This window comes from Microtus ochrogaster, linkage group LG1, assembly GCF_000317375.1.
Source record: "Microtus ochrogaster isolate Prairie Vole_2 linkage group LG1, MicOch1.0, whole genome shotgun sequence".
NCBI classification, from domain to species: Eukaryota; Metazoa; Chordata; class Mammalia; order Rodentia; family Cricetidae; genus Microtus; species Microtus ochrogaster.
The window spans coordinates 45,867,167-45,885,160 of record NC_022027.1 but is presented as its reverse complement, the minus strand read 5'-3'; the positions used below and the strand labels follow the sequence as shown (position 1 = coordinate 45,885,160).

The following is a 17,994-nucleotide window of genomic DNA, read 5'->3' as shown; positions in this document are numbered from 1 at the left end:
TTGAAATCTAGGCCAGCTTCTGATTAAATTACTTGGAGAGAAGGTGTTTTCAATGGGGCTGTAATCCCACTAGCCTTTAAAAACTATTAGAGAATAGAAAAAGCCCACGCACCCAGATAGCTCACAACAATCTCCCCATGGGAATTACACGGATGTGGTGCTCAGCCGAAAGCAACGTGTCCTACATCTGTGTGCGGCAACACTAAGATTGGGTGGGTGGGGGCTGGGGGATAACGCCAAAGGCTTTAAAAAAAGAGAAGACTACACCCCGCCCCCACGGCGAGGAAGTTTTAGCTAGCTCTCTGGCAACACAGAGCAAAGCAAACGTCAGGTGCAATTTCATTTCCATGCAACCTGACAGCGGAACACCCTCCTGGAAATCATTGCCTCGGCGCTGGAGTCGGTGGGGGAGGGGCACGCGCGCCCCTCCAAGTACTTTGGGGCCTCCCCGCTAGGGACCAATCCAGAAACATTAAGAAAGGCAAGGCGGTCTAAACTCCGCAGGGGCCCTGGTGGGAAGTAATTTATCAAAATTAAAATATTTCACAGATCATTTCTCCTGAAGCGTTTTCACGCTGTCAGTCACCAGCAATCCTGTTGGAGTGGCAGCCCAGCGTACCCTTCCCACCCCCCGCCACCCCCGCCCCTAGCCCGGGTGAGAAAGTCCAGGCCTGGAGCGCGCCACCTGCCCGCAGCAGGCTGGCTGGGTCCCCCGGGAGACCTTCTCCAGCTCGGGCTTCTGGAAGTCTCACGACCGCCCCTGCCCGAGTCTCCGCGCCCGGCACTCACCACCGCCTCCCGGCCCCGCGGGGCTCCTGGCCGCCGCCAAGTTCAAACCCCGCGGCCAGGGCGCGCGGAGCATCGCCAGGGGCTGCGCGCGCTCAGCAACGGGCTGCGGCCGCGCCCTGCGCCCGGACGCGCGGCTCGGGCTGCGGCTCCCGCTCCGGACGTGGCGGCTACGGCCACCGCGGGTCCCCGGCGAGCGGGCCAGTCCGTCCCTGCGGGGTGCTGCACCGCCACGCCTCCTGGCCGGGGTCGCGCACGCACGGGACCGCGCTCGCGGCGCGCAGCCACCAGGTAATCCTCCAGGAAGCGCCCGCGATTGGCCCGCGCTCAGCGTTGCATTTGCATGTCAATGGCACCGAGGGCGCCCGCCCGGAGGCTGGAAGGCCCGGAGCGCACGGTGGTGGCACTCCCCCGAGATCCTTGTGGTGGTGTTAAAGTGAGGCGACCCATGCGCGCACCCTCTCTCCCTATCATTTCGCACCCCGCGGTGTCTTCTTTGCACAAGCCACAAACAAATAGCAACCTCCAGGAGCCCGCGCTCGCTGTCTGGGGGCCATCCAGTTAGTAATTGACCAAATGAAGCATGATGAAGCAAGGTAAAAAGTTCACAGCTTTTTAAAAAGCTCACATTACAAGGAAAATAACCACCTTTTTTTTCTTCCCTCGGTGGGTCCTCTTTTCAGCGGGTCAACCAGACAGATTCGGGTTGTTGGTGATGGGGTCCAGCTGCTGCCGCACCCCCGCCCAAGCCCCTTTTAGTTTCTTTGAGCATCTCCCCAGGTCAAGGGAAGATGATTTCAGCCATATATTAAGGAGATTTATGTTCAGCTTTTCACATTTTTAACATTGTATGCGTTGTAAACATTGTATACGTTTTAAAATATTATATGCATACATTTTATAAGCTTTTAATCATGTACGTTTCCATTGGTTCTGTACTTATGGCATGGTTGCTCCTTAACAGTAAGGAAAGCCTGGTGTTATTTTCAGTTTCCTCTTTCTTCAAAGGCTATCCCAGCCTCTTTCAATGGAAGCTAAGATCCCCCCCCCCCGCGCCCATTACGTTTAATTGCTTTCATATGTCTTCTCCATAGATTATCATAACAGTACAGTTTGCAATTGATTGGCTTTATTCACACTCAAGCAGAGTCCCTATTGCTAAATTTCCAGGTTCCATATCTATAGCAATGTGCTGCATACACACAAGACGTCTAACTAGGTAGACAGCAGCTGGGAGCCTTAGTTACTGCCCAGCTGGTACCATTTGCCTGTGCTTAGCTGAACTGTTTGTTGTATCTTTACGGGCTGCAGGGGCATTAGCAGCCACAGACCTCTTTTGAAAACATGGACAGCCTGGCCCTAACTCCAAAGGTATTATCTCTGTTAAAACAGCATTTTCTTTTACATGTGGTATCTATCACAAGTAGTTACTACCACATGGTCACAGGGTGTCCACACTGTTGCTAGGCATCCGAGGCAGGCAGCTGATGTTGCTGTTCTAATGACTTATGGGAATCCAGTGTTAGAAAGGGGTCTCCAGGGCCTGAGAAATGGCTCAGCGGTTAAGAGCACTGTCTGCTTTTCCAAAGGACCCAGGTTCAATTCCCAAAACTCACATGGCAGCTCCAGTTCCAGGGGATTTGACACCTTGACACCAATGCACCGAAAATAAAGTTAAATAAATTATAAAAAAAATTAAAAGTTTAAAAGATTAGAAAGGGCCTCCAAGAACTCAAGGTTGGAGAAGAGGTAGTCCTTACAGCTTATAGCACTGGGGAAATGAACGGTTAGGTAGAGAACTCAGCCAGTCCCTCAAAATCCTCCCTTGACTTTGTACCTGATTAACTCTGCTAAGTCCTCAGGGGCTTAGGAACTATCCTTTTGTTGTTGTTTTTGTTGTTTTCTTAATTGTTTGGTTTGTCTTGATTTCGGTTTTTGTTTTGTTTTGTTTGAGACAGGGTTCCTCTGTGTAGCCCTGTTTGTCCTGGAACTCACTCTGTAGATCAGGCTGGCCTCGAACTCAGAGATCCACCTGTCTCTGCTTCTCCAGTGCTGAGAATAAAGGCCTGTGTCACCCCGCCTGGCTCAGGGGAACAGGCCTAAGGGTGGAACAGACCCCTATACTTTGTGAAACACCACTTTAAATCCACAGTGCAGCAGCACAGTTTGGGTCCAGATCTTACCTCCCATACGGCCATGTAATTCATCTCTATGACCAGAGGTCCCTGCGCTTCTATTATATCAGAGGTCCTAGAACAATACTTGTCTTATGTCTGCAATTTAGAGACCTGGGGTATTTTTAGAGATGGAAGGAAAGCAACCTGTCTCGTGGGACCCAAGATGAGACATGAAATGATGAAATCCCAGCCACAATACAGAATCATGTTGGTGTCTGTCTGCATACACTGTGCGTAAGTTCTCTGACCCGGTGCCTCTTCTGCAGTGGTTTGCCCTTGCCTGCAGAACGGAGTGAGCAAGGGGGTGGGAACCAGCCTGTGCCCAGTGTGTGCAGCAAGGGGGCGGGAACCAGCCTGTGCCCAGTGTGTGCATGTGTGAATTCCCAGTGGCTGACTAAAAATGTTCCCTGTGAAGCCACACTAGGCTTTAGTGCCTGCATTAAACATGCCTTTCGAAGGTATGTTTTACATTAGGATTCAAAGACTTTTATTGGAAAAGAATATTAATGAAGAAATAGAACCTTAGAAAGTTACTTTTTTCACTCTCCCCTCCTCAAAAGCTTTGGTGTAGATTAAAGGCCAGTAGAAGCTGGGCTAACTCTCCATCCCACCAGCCACAATGTATGTTTTTATAATATATGTTGTGCCTTGAAAATATTAAACCAAATTTTACTTACAAGTAGGCTGTCATTAGTTCTTAGGAACTCAGTGGCTTTTTCCCCTCTATTTTTTCCAAATAAGAATTATTACTATGTGAGAAATTTATTTAAGCATACTTTTTACACACATAAAATAGAACCTTTCTCTTGCCACAGCAGTCCCGTGTATCCACAAGGAATACAACGAATTCCTTGGTTCATCTGCACACTCTTGAATATTGACACTTTAGGAAAACAATAACCATATCTGCTGAATATTCTGGGGACTATGTAAGAGTTAATGTAAACAGCATAAAACCAAGAAAGAAGATTCAAATTACGAATTTACTGCTTCACAGAGAAAACGTTAGGAAGATGAGGTCGCGCTGCTTTCTGAAATGATGTCTGGGTTTCGTGGGAGCATTCTACAAGTTTTGGTGCAACAGTCACTCTCATAAATATATTTTAAGTTTTTGAGAGACAGCAAAATGTGAAAAGCGAACAGCTAGTCCAGTGGGGGCGGGGGTTTTGAAATGCAAGCTTAAACCAAGGAAATTCATCCCTGGCCACTCCAAATCCAAGAAATGGCTTATTTTATAGGAAGTGGATGTAAAGGGGGAAAGTTAATCACATTTACAACTTCCAAGAGTCTCTTTGTCCTTCCCCCTCCTCCAAGTCCTGCTAGCATTGCACTTTCCCCTACATAACGCTCAAGCCAAAACCCCTCTGAACCCACTCCTTCCTTCATTCTCTCCCCTTGTTTAAGGCATCTTCAACTCCAGCTGGCTAAATCCTGTTTACAAAGGAACCTCCAGGTGTTCTGTTCTTTGGAGCCCCAGGAACAAGGGCCTACATAAAGGCCTTTATGCAGCCTGGCTGTTACCCAGAAAGCTACACAGACTCTTGTAGGGGTCAGAACCTTCAGAAGAGAAGGGAGCAAAGACTAGGTAGACAAGGTTCATTCATCACTGCGGCTGCAGCAAACATGTTACTGCAGCGGTCCCCTGCAGCAAGCATGGTTAGCTGGAGCAGAGAGGGGACCCTGTGTAAAACCCACTCTGCTTTAAACAGAACCAAAGGAAAGGACAAAACAGTGACACTGGAGGAAGGGACAGTTTCAGGTAAGGATGGTTCTTGTCTTCATCCAAGTGCCCAGGTCATTGTCAACATTATGAAGGCTGTTAATAAGTCACAGTCACCCAGGTCAGCGTCCCAAGTTGCTAAGGAGACACCAATTGAAAACATGCCTTCTGGGATGTCTTGGTTGAAAGATTTGAATTTTAGAAATGGAAAGCAACCTGAATATTCGTTTAAAATATAAATCAAGAAGTAAGCATAACACTGGAAAACAAAGAAGTTGAGGGCTGGGCATGTAGTTCACATGTGCCTGTCCTCCCAGCACTCAGGAGATGGAGGAAGAAGGATCAGAAACTCAAGGTCATCTTCAGTTACGTTACAAGTTCTAGGGCCGCCAAGAATACGTGAAGCCCTACCTCAAAAATTTAAAAAGTTGTATAAACAGAGAGAGACAGGCAGGCAGATCACAGCTTAAGACCTCTACATTTCACTGATAGGCACAGCCTAAATATTTACTTGTTATATGTGGTGTTTATGTGGAATTCTGAAAGTTTGGGGTTTTTGGGGGGGGGTTACTTTTTTTCCTTTCTTTTCTTTCTTTCTTTTTTTTTTTTTTAAGTTTTCAAGACAAGGTTTCTCTGTGTCTGTCCTGGAATTCTCGTGGTACACCAGGCTGGCCTCAAACTCACAGAGATCTGCCTGCCTCTGCCTCCAGAGTGCTGGGATTAAAGGCCACCACAGCCAGGCAGCTTGGGGGTTTATATCCATTCCTCGATTATTTTTTTTTAAATATTTATTTATTTATTATGTATACAACACTCTGTCTGTATGCCTACAGGCCAGAAGAGGGCGCCAGACCTCATTACAGATGGTTGTGAGCCACCATGTGGTTGCCGGGAATTGAACTCAGGACCTTTGGAAGAGCAGGCAATGCTCTTAACCACTGAGCCATCTCTCCAGCCCCTTCCTCGATTATTTTGGATGACAATGTCTAGAAAGCAAATAAAATCCCAATAGAATGACAGTGGCTGACACCGGCACACTCGGGCTGAGTTAGCACTTCTGTGTCACCAACCACACTACACACTTCAGTTAAGGGCACTGACTGCTTTTCCAGAGGACCCAGGTCCAATTGCCAGCGCTCATCAGCTCCCAAGTGTCTGTAATCCCAGTTTCAGGCGACCTGACACCCATGGCAAAACACCAATGCACATAAAATAAAAATAAATGAAAGAAAGAAACTAACTTCAGTGCCTAAAATAATCTGACAAGCTAGGGACAGCCGAGTTCGAGACATGAGTCAAATACTCAAGTTTCATTTCTACTTATATTGTAGTTGGCAGAATTTGGGGAGCTTCAGAATAGCTTACGATGAAGAATTACCACGTTCATCCTCGTCCTCTGTCCTCGGCTACTGCAATTCGGGATCTGCCTACAAAGTCCCCACTGGGGGCTGGAGGCCTAGCTGTCACTTCAGGAAGCTCTCTGCCGCTCGGGAGCAGACTCCAGTCTCTAAAGACAGTTCTTCAAAGCTGTGGGTGACGGTACGGGTCCATGATCTCAGCACACAGGAGGCCGAAGCTTTCAAAGTGAGGCCAGGCTGGCCTTCACAGCTGAAACTGTATGAAACGGGAGGGAGGATAAATCTCCGCGCTCAGTCTCCTGAGAGAAAAACTGATGGAGCGGTTTGAGCATGGAGAACGGTCAGCAGCTTCAGGAGCTTGCCAGCGGAGGGCAAGGCTAGCTCTTCTCACCAAAGCTCAGCCTTTCCTGGGTAAAACAGGAGTAATTAAACCTCCCACGGGTGATGATGAAGATCATACTGGGTAATCATTGAGTGTATGTGTTTAGGGGAAGGGACTAGGTTGTTCAGATTCCCTCTGTTGGATTCCTGGTGACCCCACCTTCCTCCCAACTGGTGCCTTTCTCTGGCAAGGCAAGAACGAGTCATCATAACCCGTAGACGCTTTAGAAGAATCCTCTGGTTCAGCAGCTGTTGACCTGTGGGTCACGACCCCTTTGGGGGTCGAATGACCCTTTCACAGGGATCGCTGATCAGATGCTTACATTATGATTCATAATAGTAGCAAAACTACAGTTATGAAGTAGCAACAAAAATTATTTTGTGGTGGGGGGATCGCCACAACACAAGGAAGTGTACTAAAGGGTACCAGTGTTAGGAAGGTTGAGAGCCACTGCTCCAGTCAGAGGCACTTTTCTCCCATAGGAGACATTGCAACTCTTTAGAACTAAAGCGGGAGGGCGAGGAGAGCCTCAGGGAACACAGGGACACTGGGAGAGTTGAGTCCTGGATGGAGATTCTGGTGAACATGCGTGGAAGTCAGGAAGAAGTGTGCCTGGGCTGGAGAGAGCTGGCTCTTTCCACTAACCTACTGCCCAGTGACTTAGAACAGGCGCAAGGATTCTGCAGAAGTCAAATGAGCAGAGTCCTGGTCAGTATGAGGAGGTAACAGAGGAGACAGCAGCCCAGAGACAGAATAAGAGGGTGTATATATATATATATATATATATATACATATACACCCTCTTATTCTCCATGTACCACACATACACATGCGCGCACACACACACACACACACACACACACACACACACACACAGGGTCAAGGTGAGAGGGAGAGAGACAAAGACATCTAGACTTTCTCCTGGTTCCTTTTTAAGGAGTTGCTAGTGGCTAGACCAGTTGGCTGCTGCTAAGTTTCTGTCTCCTGCCTAAATGAGATCTCCCAAAGCAAATGCTCAGGTTTTAGAAAAGAAACAGTCCCCTCTCTCTCCTGATATGTCCTTGGCTCATGATTTGTACCCAGCAAACAATCAAAGGGCTTCCCAGCACATCTGGCATCTCTACGAGTTCAAAAACATAGCTGTGGTTATCTTGCCTTACAGCTCTGTGTGCGGTAGTTAAGTTGGAGAGAATGTGTCCGGGAAGTATTCCCAGGGCTGTTAAGAAAGGCCCTACAGGATGAGCAAGAGGAGGGAAGGAGTAATTCAGGGGAGGGGCCTCGAGGTCCCAGAGCATCAAAAGCACGGGTCAATGGGATAGTATAAGTAACTAGAGAAAGGGCAAATAATTAGCATAATCGGAGAGGCAGTTGGTGGGCATTGATGGTCTCCTTGCCATCAGCGGGATTCAGATCATCTGGTGTAGGCTAGGAGAAGTCACTAAAACCTTTGCCTCAGCATCACAGCTTGCTGTGGTTGAAGTCCCATTGCTGCATATGGGGGACAGGCCAAACAGGGGATGCTGGGCTCCCTGACCTTGGCCTTAGGCGTTTGCCACCTTGGTAGAATCAATCCAGCAGGGCCAGCTCAGACTCTGGAAACAGCACAGACAATTGGAGCCCTGGCTGCAGCCCTTGCTGGTGTCCTTGGACTCGTCACTTCCCTCAAGTGAAGTGAAGGAAGCAGCTGGACTCAACTGTGAAGCAGGAGCTTAGCGCTGATCCGAACCACACAGCGGTGGCGTCTTAAATCCACTAGGTCGCGGGAAAGTACTTAGAGCGGTTCTTGCTATAAAGCAAATGCATGTTTGAATCTTAGCTCCTATTGGCATTTAAAATCACTGTGTTCTTATGGGGAGAGAATGATGATTGTGTTATTACTATATTCGACTCACGGCATTCACATAAACATTCATACCCCATGTAAAAAACTCTCAGGAAAGAAAACCCACTGTGTGCTGTCACTAGCCAGAGGCAGAAAAGTCTAGCTGCAATTCCGACGACTCCCTCTCGACAGCTCGTGCTGAATCTGCCAGTCTGGGCTGGAGAAAGTGTTCTTTTCAACCTTGAAGCTCTGAGCAGGGCTGACGAGAACCACTCACGGCTGCCACACGCTTGGTGTGTGAAGGGCACTGACTCCGGAAAGGCATGTGACCTAGGTGACAAGTGCTGCTGGCCCAAGACCTTGCACGGTTAAGACTCCATCAGTGACAGGCCCTTAACAGCGTGGGTTCAACTGGAGTGCATTCAACTCCTGTTCTGTCCTTGTCGGCAGAGAGTGTGCACTGGGTGGGGTATGGAGGAGTGTGTAGGGCTGAACAGGCTCGAGCCGGAGTATATTCAGAGCCCCGGCTGGCCCTGCCAGTGAGGATTTTAACTGATCACATCTGGAAGACTCGAAGACTGAAATGTTCTCATGGGGACTGTAATATTTTTTGATTTTTAAAATACAGAATTTATTTTATTTTATGTTCACTGGTGTTGTGCTTGCACGTATGTCTTCCTGAGGCTGCCAGAAGCCCTGGAACTGGAGTTACAGAATGGTGTGAGCTGCCATGTGGGTACTGGGACTTGAACCTGGGTCCTCTGGAAGAGCAGCTAGTGCTCTTAACCACTGAGCGCCCTCCCCCCCTCTCGGATTTATTTATTTATTATGTATACAGTGTTCTGCCTGCATGTATGCCTGCAGGCCAGATGAGGGAACCAGATCCCATTGTAGATGGTTGTGAGCCACTGTTTGGTTACTGGGACTTGAACTCAGGACCTCTGGAAGAGCTGCCAGCGCTCTTAACTGCTGAGCTATTTCTCCAGCCCCTTCTCTCTGATTTTTTTCCCCATAAAAATATTCACGTTTCTTAGGACATAGATAAAGACCCAGATAGGTTTGGGAAGGGAGGGCAACGTGTTGACTTAGACATAGGATAACCGTGGCTACTGCCTTTGGTTTTTGACTTGTCTTTTAACAGGCATGGTTGTCACTTGGTATCTCTGAGGACAGGTTTCTCCTGCTCCCGCCCCTCTGCCAGTCTGGAACTGTGGATATTCAAGCCCCTGGGTAAGTTGTGTAATCTTTGTGTATAACCTTGGTACATCATGGGTCTGATTCCAGTTGGCTCCTGTGGAGACCTACTGTTCTGTGTTCCTGTGTGAGCACCTGCCGGATAGTTAGATGGGAGACAGTACACGAGAAAAGCTGAGTGACAGAAAGAAACCTGGGCCAGGAGGTGCCCTGCAATGGAAACCAGCTGGGCTCACCAGCCGTGGGGACAAGGTTTAAATCCAAGCTGGAGTGTCTGAGTCTAATCTCCTTTGATACCTAAGGAGAGAGAGGAGGCAGGTGATTCTTTGGTGAACTGGCATGATAAATAACAAAATGACCTGTTGCTATCTGTCCTGATGACTAAAAGTATTGTGTTTCCCCAGGGCTGCAGGACCTATGACTCGCTGCTTCCCTGACTCATCAAAGACACCAGCAGTTACTGCAGAGCTACCCAGAAGACAACAGTGTGCCTGCCTGCTACTTTTTAACAGAAACGTGGTCAGAGAGTTGTCATTTTATGCCCTCCCATCCTGCTGGGGCTCTGGCCTTTCATGAAAAACCTGTTGCTACTTTTCTTAGCACCAATGATATCCTCTTACGCTTTCTTTCTTACTCCCATGTGTAAAGTCTTGGCTACATAGAAATACTTTAAACTTAAAGGCCAGCAGCATGGCCATTCAAATGTCTCCACAGTGAGGAAAAGTAACTTCAAGAGAGAGGTTTTTACTAAAAAGGAAAGCGTCTGGGGTAAAGCAAATTGGGACTTTAGAGATGCAGGTGACTCTGATGACTGCTCACAACTGAGGTGCGGGGTGGAATGTGCCCCTAAAGGGGCAGAATCAGTTTTCCACCACCCACCATCACCTGTAAATCCTAGTATTTATGCTTCAAAATAAAACGCTTCCACCAGCAAGCTGGCAGTCTTAAAGGGCGCGCTGCTTTGGCTTTCAAAAGCAAAACAGAAGAACCAGATATGACGGCCCTTTTGGCGGCTCAGTTTCATTCCTAACCTTAAGGAGCCAAGGCACTGCCCCTTATTCTATCAACACCGCAGACCGTGAGCCTCTAAAAGAGATTCCGGCAGGCTCTGGTGCTGACTCTTCCTAGAGCCATCTCCCGTGGTGCCTCTCCTCTGGTCTGCCACCTCGTCTGCCTCACGTCACGGTTTACACTTTCATGTGCAGATTCTCGCCCCAGTCTGTCTCAGTTTCCAGCTTATTTGCTCTTAAGTGGGACTTTCTCCTTCCTTGTAGGTGTCCAGGAAACTGTTCCCCTCCAAGCCGGATGTCCCTGTTATTCTACATACCTTAGCCTCTTGCCTAGGAACCAGAAGATAAAATGGGATAGAATTTTTTTTTTTTTAAGTTCTTGTAGCCAGCACATTTGGGAGGCATCCAAAGGTTGTTTATGTTGGCTAAAGTCAAAAAGGTCACAAACACTTGAGCAGATCTAACTGGCTCTTGATTGCCATTGCCTCATGGGAGAAATCAGGACAACAGTCTTGCCCAGAAACAGGCGACTGACTGCCTGGGTTCGCACACAGCGCAGGCTTTGTATGCCTGACTTTCAGTCTGTACAATACCTAAGGGTAGCCACCACCAGTCACAGAGGAAAACAAAGGCCAGCTTAAAATAACTTGGAGGTCTATGACTGAAGAGGGGAGATCAGGAATGCTGGTTCCAAATACAGGCTTTCCCCACACCAGCCTGGGTAACCAAAGAACTCAAGAGAGACTGTCAGTGACATTATCTCAACAAGTGGACAGAGTGTGTCCATCTCCTAGAGGGAGGAGGAAGGAAGGCCTTTCTCTGTAGGCAAAGACCACAGCTATTGAGAGCATCAAAAGAAAGCTATATATAAACCATTTTACCAACAGGAGATGAGTAGAGCCCCTAATACGTTCCTCTTAAGCAGCATGCCTCCTGCCAAGTGCAGGGCACTGTGCCAGATTCCACCTACATTAGCGCAGCTATAGGGGACTGCGTTCAAGGCACCTGTAATGACTCAGATGGTTAGAATTTGCCAGCATTCCCTGGTTTCTGGATTGTGTACCTGACTCACATTTTCCTTTGTCTGGGTTTCGGTCTCTCCCTTCACCCCCCGTCTCCACTATGAAAATCCTAGTCAATTTCCTAGATCTGCGTGTATTCCTTTCTCAGAGGCACTTCTGCGGCCCTTACTGAAAAACCTCTGGATGTTCAGAAAGACGTCCGCCATCTACTACAGACTCTAGCACATTTTCCCTCACTTAACATACTGATACAATTCAAACAGAAGTCTCTTGGGGTTCGGCAATGGCTCGGGCATTAAGCACACTTGTTGCTCTTGCAGAGGGCCCAGTTTCCGGCACCCACGTGATGGTTACAGCTGTCTGTAACTGCAGTTCCAGAGGAGTCAACACAGACAAAATACCCATACTCGTAAAATAGTTGTAATACGTGTGTGTGTCTCCCCTTCTAGGCTAACAGTGTTCCAGAACCAGGGAATCCACCTCATCCATCTCGGATGTCCTGCAGTGCACACACAACACATGTAGGTAGAGTTGAATTACGTTCCTACAGGCCAGGCCAGAAGAACAGCTCAATAAGATTACAATTACCTAGCAAGCCTAGGCCCTGGGTTTGATTCCCAGCACAGCAAAACAAAACAAAGCATAGAACTCTTTGTTAGAAGCCAGTCTGAGGTCTGTCTTTAAGAAAGCCTCCCCAGCACTCGGGAGGCAGAGGCAGGTGGATCTCTGTGAGTTGGAGAACAGCCTGGTCTACAGAGCTAGTTCCAGGACAGGCTCCAAAGCCACAGAGAAACCCTGTCTCGAAGAACCAAAAAAAAAAAAAAAAAAAAAAAAAAAAGCCTCCCATGTCACGAAACAAAGGCCTGTCACCTCACTTCTGTGAGCCCAAGTTGTCCTTGATCCCTTTAGTTAAAGAAGCCCCATTCTCTCATTGTCTGTCCTTGCGTGCTCTCGCCATTTTTTCCCCTGAATTGTGAAGCAAAGCTTTTGGCACTTGCCATCAACTGCCTGGATCACATATGGCTGTCCTGTGTTCCCAATCAGATCCACTACAGAACCCAATCTGTCTGAAAGGTGTTCTTATTCAGTGTACTAAGAAAGACTCTCAAATATTTTCAGCAAGGTCTCAATCTCTACCTTTCTTATTCAACCCTTTTGTTTTCAACGTTTTGAGGGGAGGGGGGCACGCATGCATGTCTGTCACAGCATGCATGTGGAGGTCAGGGAAATGCCAGAGACTTGGATCTCTTTCCACACTGTGGGTCTTGGAGATTTAGCTCGGGTCATCAGTGCCTTTGCCTGATGAGTCGTCTCGTTGGTCCTGATCTCTTCTTGACACCAAAGGGCCTCAAGAGCCTCTCTAACTCTGTTCCTCGGCTTGTCCTGGCTGCCTGCTCTACTGCAGTGTGCCCCCACGGTCTTGACACCGTCATAGTGAGCCCACGTGTGCTCCTTAGCTAGAATGGAAGCCCACCAAGCGTTCTATTGGAGATTTAAAACTACCAACTTCACCAGACAAATACTGCTTTAAAATCCATTTATATCACTAATTGTCAGTTGGGAATTCTTCTCCCATCTATTCAGCAGCTGCAGATTGTGAGTATCTCTGTTTAGTCCAGCATGAGATTCCGACTCTTTCTGGAATGGTCTCATCCCAGACTCAGCGTGCTTGGTGCTTCCCTCCCGTTCCCTGCCCGCACCCACCATGCTCATCTCCGGCCATGCTTGTGTCTGAAGAGCCTGCTTCTGTCCACAGTCACGTCTGTGTCTCAGGGAGCACTGGGCTCTTTCCCATGTGCAGGAATGAAAAACCGTGACAGGCCTTGAAACTTCCCAGAAGGAACTGTCCGAGCCAGTGATTTACAGCCTTGGTTTCCTTGTTAACTGACTGCCAGACTTCAGGAAGCTGGAGCCAACTCGCCTGGGCCCCCATACATACCCCCACCCTCCTCACCCCCTGCAGCCCGTGTGAGCCAGAGACCAGAGACCAGTGTATAACAGTTGCCTAGAGCAGCTCGGTGTGGGGTGGAGGTGGGGCGGGAAGGAAATTGTTCTGGAATCCTCATAGGCGCTCTAGCTAAGTAAGATGGTTCTGCTTCCCCACAGTTAGCAGACACTTCCATACAGGGCTATGTGAAAGAGAGACTGGATTTTAGCCTCCCTCAATATCTGAAAATATGTAGGAGACAACAAACAAACAGGAAAACAAAACCCTAACCTAGAGAAATATAGTAAGAAATCAACGTTGTTGGAAATAGGTCTCTTCCTACTCATATATATGTAGTCACCCATCCACCACACGCACACACGCGCACACACATAAACGCGCGCTCCCCCACGCACTCCCCCACCCCCGACATACTCACTTCCCATCCACACACATCCATCCATTGCCCCCTCCATATTTAAAAATCTTTACTTCCCGACACACAAGAAGTTGAGGACATTATACAGACTTTGAAAGTCTATCTTTTAAACTAATTTTACACTAAATCAGACAGAGTGAATAGAGAATCTTGATCTGTTTTACACTTTGTCCTAATGCATCTGAGCTGTTCAGCTGCAATTTTTATATTTTATACGCTTTACCACAATTAAAATTATTTTCGTCTTGAAAAGCGAAGAACAAGAAATGAAGAGAAAGGAAATAGTCTCACTTCTTCATGAGAACCTGCTCCTGGACTGCTAAGTAAACCCACCCAACAGCCAGCCGTCTAGCCTGGCACATAGTGGTTCTGATTAAATCTCCGTCTTTATAAGGAGACAAAGCAGGGAAACAGACAAAAGTTTGCAGAACCAGAAGGGAGAGCTGACAGTCATCCCCTTGGGAGTCTTGTTGCTCAACCCCAGCCAGCAGGCTATTTTTAACATTACTCATGCAGAACGGAGGAAGTTTCTGAAAACTGAGATACTAGTCTATACTCCATCCCTCCTATGTGATTCCAACTTAAAAGTCTACCAGTGATCCAGGGAGGACGGCCATCTCAACAAGCCCGAGTGGAGGAAGGATTCCAGTTCCGTGCCTCCCTCAGCCTTCTCCCTGCACCCAGAAAGCAGGGAAGGGTTTGTTGATCAGTCTGACACAATTTGGAGTCGCTTTTCTTTGAAGACGGTTGAAAGGACAAGCAGCAAATATCATAACAAATGCTTCCTTTAACTCTGCGAATTCTAGGATGAAGGTGATATTCTCGAGGTATGAGACAAGAGCCTCTTCATGCCAAGAACTCTTCTCCATACACTGAAATTCACTTCCTTAAGAAGACTAATGAAACCAGGGCTTGGAGGGGCGACTTAGCAGTTAAGAGCACTGGCTGCTCTTGCCGAGGAACTGGGTTCAGTTTCCAGCACCCACTTGGCAGTTTTACAACCATTCACGCTCCAGTTCCAGCGACTCCTATGTCCTCCTGTGGCCTCCATGTGCACCACACAGCTATGAGTGCGCCGACACACATGCCCTGAATGTGAAGGTCCTGCCAGGTCCTAGTTAGGAGTCAGAAGTTTATCCAAAGGCAAGTGGAAGCCATTGGAAGTCTTTAAGCAGAGGAACAGGGCTACTTTGTAGAGGCCACCAGTGGAGAGGAGCAGCCTCCATCATACAGCCTGGAGGTGGTGATGGCCTTGTGCTTGGAATGTAAGCTCCACTAAGGCCAAAATCGCTCACCTAGTGTCAACTTTTGTTGCTTGTGTATGGCTTCCACACTTGACTTATGGTAGGCTTCTAGCGCTAGGTACCTGGCACACCAGGCGCCTCTCAAATATTTGCTGAACAAACAAGAACAGTCATATGGTTGAGCTTGACTGAGGCCAGGGATTAAAAGATTGCTATAGAAGGGGAAAAAAGGTAGGGAGGCACAAAGGACAGAGTCTTATCCATTTAAACAGTCATGCCCCTTGGCATTCCGGTCCATAAGAAGTGTCTGTATGGTTCAATATGAAGTATCAAAAATCTTTTCTGGATAAAATGCTCTTCTTAAAAGAATATGAATTGATTTCTTTCCCCATAAATTTATAGCATTTTGCAGCCATCACCATATTCCAGTTTTAGGATATTTTCATCACCCTGAAATTTCTCTCAACCCCATCCCTGCTTCCACCTTCAGCCCTAGGCTATCAATGAACCTCCTCCCTTCAGCTTCATGGATTTGTGTTTCCTGGGTATTTCAAATAAACAGAACCACACAATAGAGGCTTTTAAGTGGCTGGCTTTCTGTCACTATGTCTTTGAGACTCATCCATGTTATAGCGAGTGTCAATAGCTTGTTCCTCTTTATTGTTGAATCGTGTCCCATTGTATAGCTGTACAACATTGGGTTTATTTATTTACCAACTGATATATGGCTTGGCTGTCCCCATCTTTTGTGCATTGTGAATACTGCCGCCTTTTACATTTATGTGCTTGTCTGGGAGTGGCCAGGCAGAGTAAGAGTCTGTTAAATTTGACTAAGAACAGAGAAAAGGTCAAGGAAGATGCCCAGACTTTTAGCTTGAGCAACAGGATGTGTGCTAATACCAAATTCATGGAGCTGGGTGCAACAGAGGGAGAGCGGTGATGGGGAGAGGGACATCAGTTTGACACAAGCTACCTGTGACGTGTAGGTGGGACAGCCAGCGGTGCTAGTGTGGTCTTGGGACCTTCTGTTAGCTTCCTCAAAACACCTGACAAACTTACGTCACTATTTTGAGCGACTAGTCCCACCTTGAGATTCCCTCCTGGGGCATAATCATAGCCATGGCCTGTGGCAGTCTCCTCTCTCTATTAATCTCACCACAGAAGAAATTGATAGAACTTCCCACTAAATGATCATTTTGGATCACCTGGCAGTTATAACATCTGCTATGTACACAGCATTTCCTTTTCAGAAACCGTGGTAGGTGTAAGTAACCAAGTGTACCCAAACCACAGTTCAGTGGCATCAAGTCCATCCAAAGGGCTGTCCCTCGGTCAACACCATCCTGACAGATCTTCAACTCAGGCAAGCTGAAATAAATAAACTGCTTTTATAATAAACAATCACATAAATCTAGAGCTGCACCGAGTGAGCCCAGAACTCTCTCTAACTTTAAGAAACACTGGGTACCACAGGATTCTCGAATGCTACACATTATATAGAAATAGGCACATTTTTGGAGGCATTTGGACATATCCCTTTAAATCACTGAATACTTCAGCCCAAACATTTCCTCGGGGAAATTCTCTTCTTTCCCCTTAATCCAGAGGGTCATGCTGTGACCTGGTTCTGTTTGGTTTTGTGATAAAAATGTCTAGCTGGAACTTCACGGCGCACTTCAAGTTTTCTGTAATATGAAGGGTCAGGCAGGTCAGAGCTGATACCGCAGGATTTCAGGACAGCACTTATCAGAGATTGAAGGGATGACATGGGGTCAGGCTGTCACACCTGATGGCAAAGAGAAAGACTACCCCAGCAAGGCGCAGGGAGAAGTTTTGGATTTTGTGTTACAGAGGAAGGGTGTAAGTAAAGTCCAAGTATCTCAAAAACAAAACAAACAAGCAAAAACAACCTGCTTCTTTTCACACGTGGACAAAACAGACAGTTCTTGGGAAAATACCAGAACAGGGCAATGCATCTATTCTATCAGACTCAGGAAGATTTATAGCACATGGCAGGAATTAAGATAATAACCTCGGCAAGTTTCAATAGCCATAAACACCAGAAAACACCAGTTGAACTGCTGTAATGGCACAAAACAGGAAGTCCATAGGACACCCAGGCAAGGTTCGCCACTCCTGGGAAAGCAATGTACCTTCCAGCACCTTCTCTCCTCCAAGTGGCTGGCTCTCCTGGCAGAACCATACATAGGTCCAGGGTGCTCCAGGAATGTCACAGCTTCCTGGTACACCTGCCCAGATGCCACACCTGTAACTGGTATGGAAGGTGGGTCAAGAAATTAAACATAAGCTATCAAAGGTAGGGAGATAGGGAATCGAACTGACCTCGCCTGGATGCCCACCTGGTTACACTGGCTGAGTGTGGTAATGGATAAACACCTCTCAGGTAGGATGGCTGCCAAGCGATTCCTCCATTCGCGGCCCAGGGCAGAAGACTGTTATTGCTCAAGAACACGTCCAGTCCTGTGTTATTATGTGAGCAATAAATTTATCCCGCCTAATTTTGATGGCATTGGCAACTACAGTAACCAAATAACAACTGTAAAAGCCTAGAGCCTGCTTAGGGTGGGACACAGCTCAATGGTCTTCAGTTTGGGCTCATTTGAATCACCTAGCAAGCAGCCTATAAACTAAGACTTAGTCAGGGCCCTGGGGCTGGGAAAGTGGGAAGACTGTATTGTCTGTAGAGAGCCAGAGTTGCTTTTTGTTCTGCATGCAGTTTCAGTTTTGTAAGGTGGGCGTTGGAGAGCAATTCCTAAGGCACAACAATGTGAATATACTTTGCTTTCGACAATGGGATGGAGCCCAAGGTCTTACACAGACTAGGTAAATGTTCAAAAATACTTGACAGGGGCTGGAGAGATGGCTCAGTGGTTGGGAGCACTGACTGCTCTT

At 47.5% G+C, this 17,994-nt stretch overlaps 1 protein-coding gene across 2 annotated transcripts in view; it reads right to left on the bottom strand.

Annotated features, from left to right (window-relative positions):
* The window catches only part of Shroom3 (shroom family member 3), a 291,035-nt gene that overhangs the window by 61,949 nt on the left and 211,092 nt on the right, over positions 1 to 17,994 (bottom strand). Inside the window, exon 1 of one of the 2 annotated variants that reach the window (XM_013350909.2) lies at positions 790 to 1,058. The exons of the other annotated variant lie outside the window; for it this stretch is intronic. The gene's annotated coding sequence lies outside the window, so the exon portion shown is untranslated. Of the gene's footprint in view, positions 1 to 789; positions 1,059 to 17,994 lie in introns of those variants that run through there. 2 annotated transcript variants of the gene reach the window in all.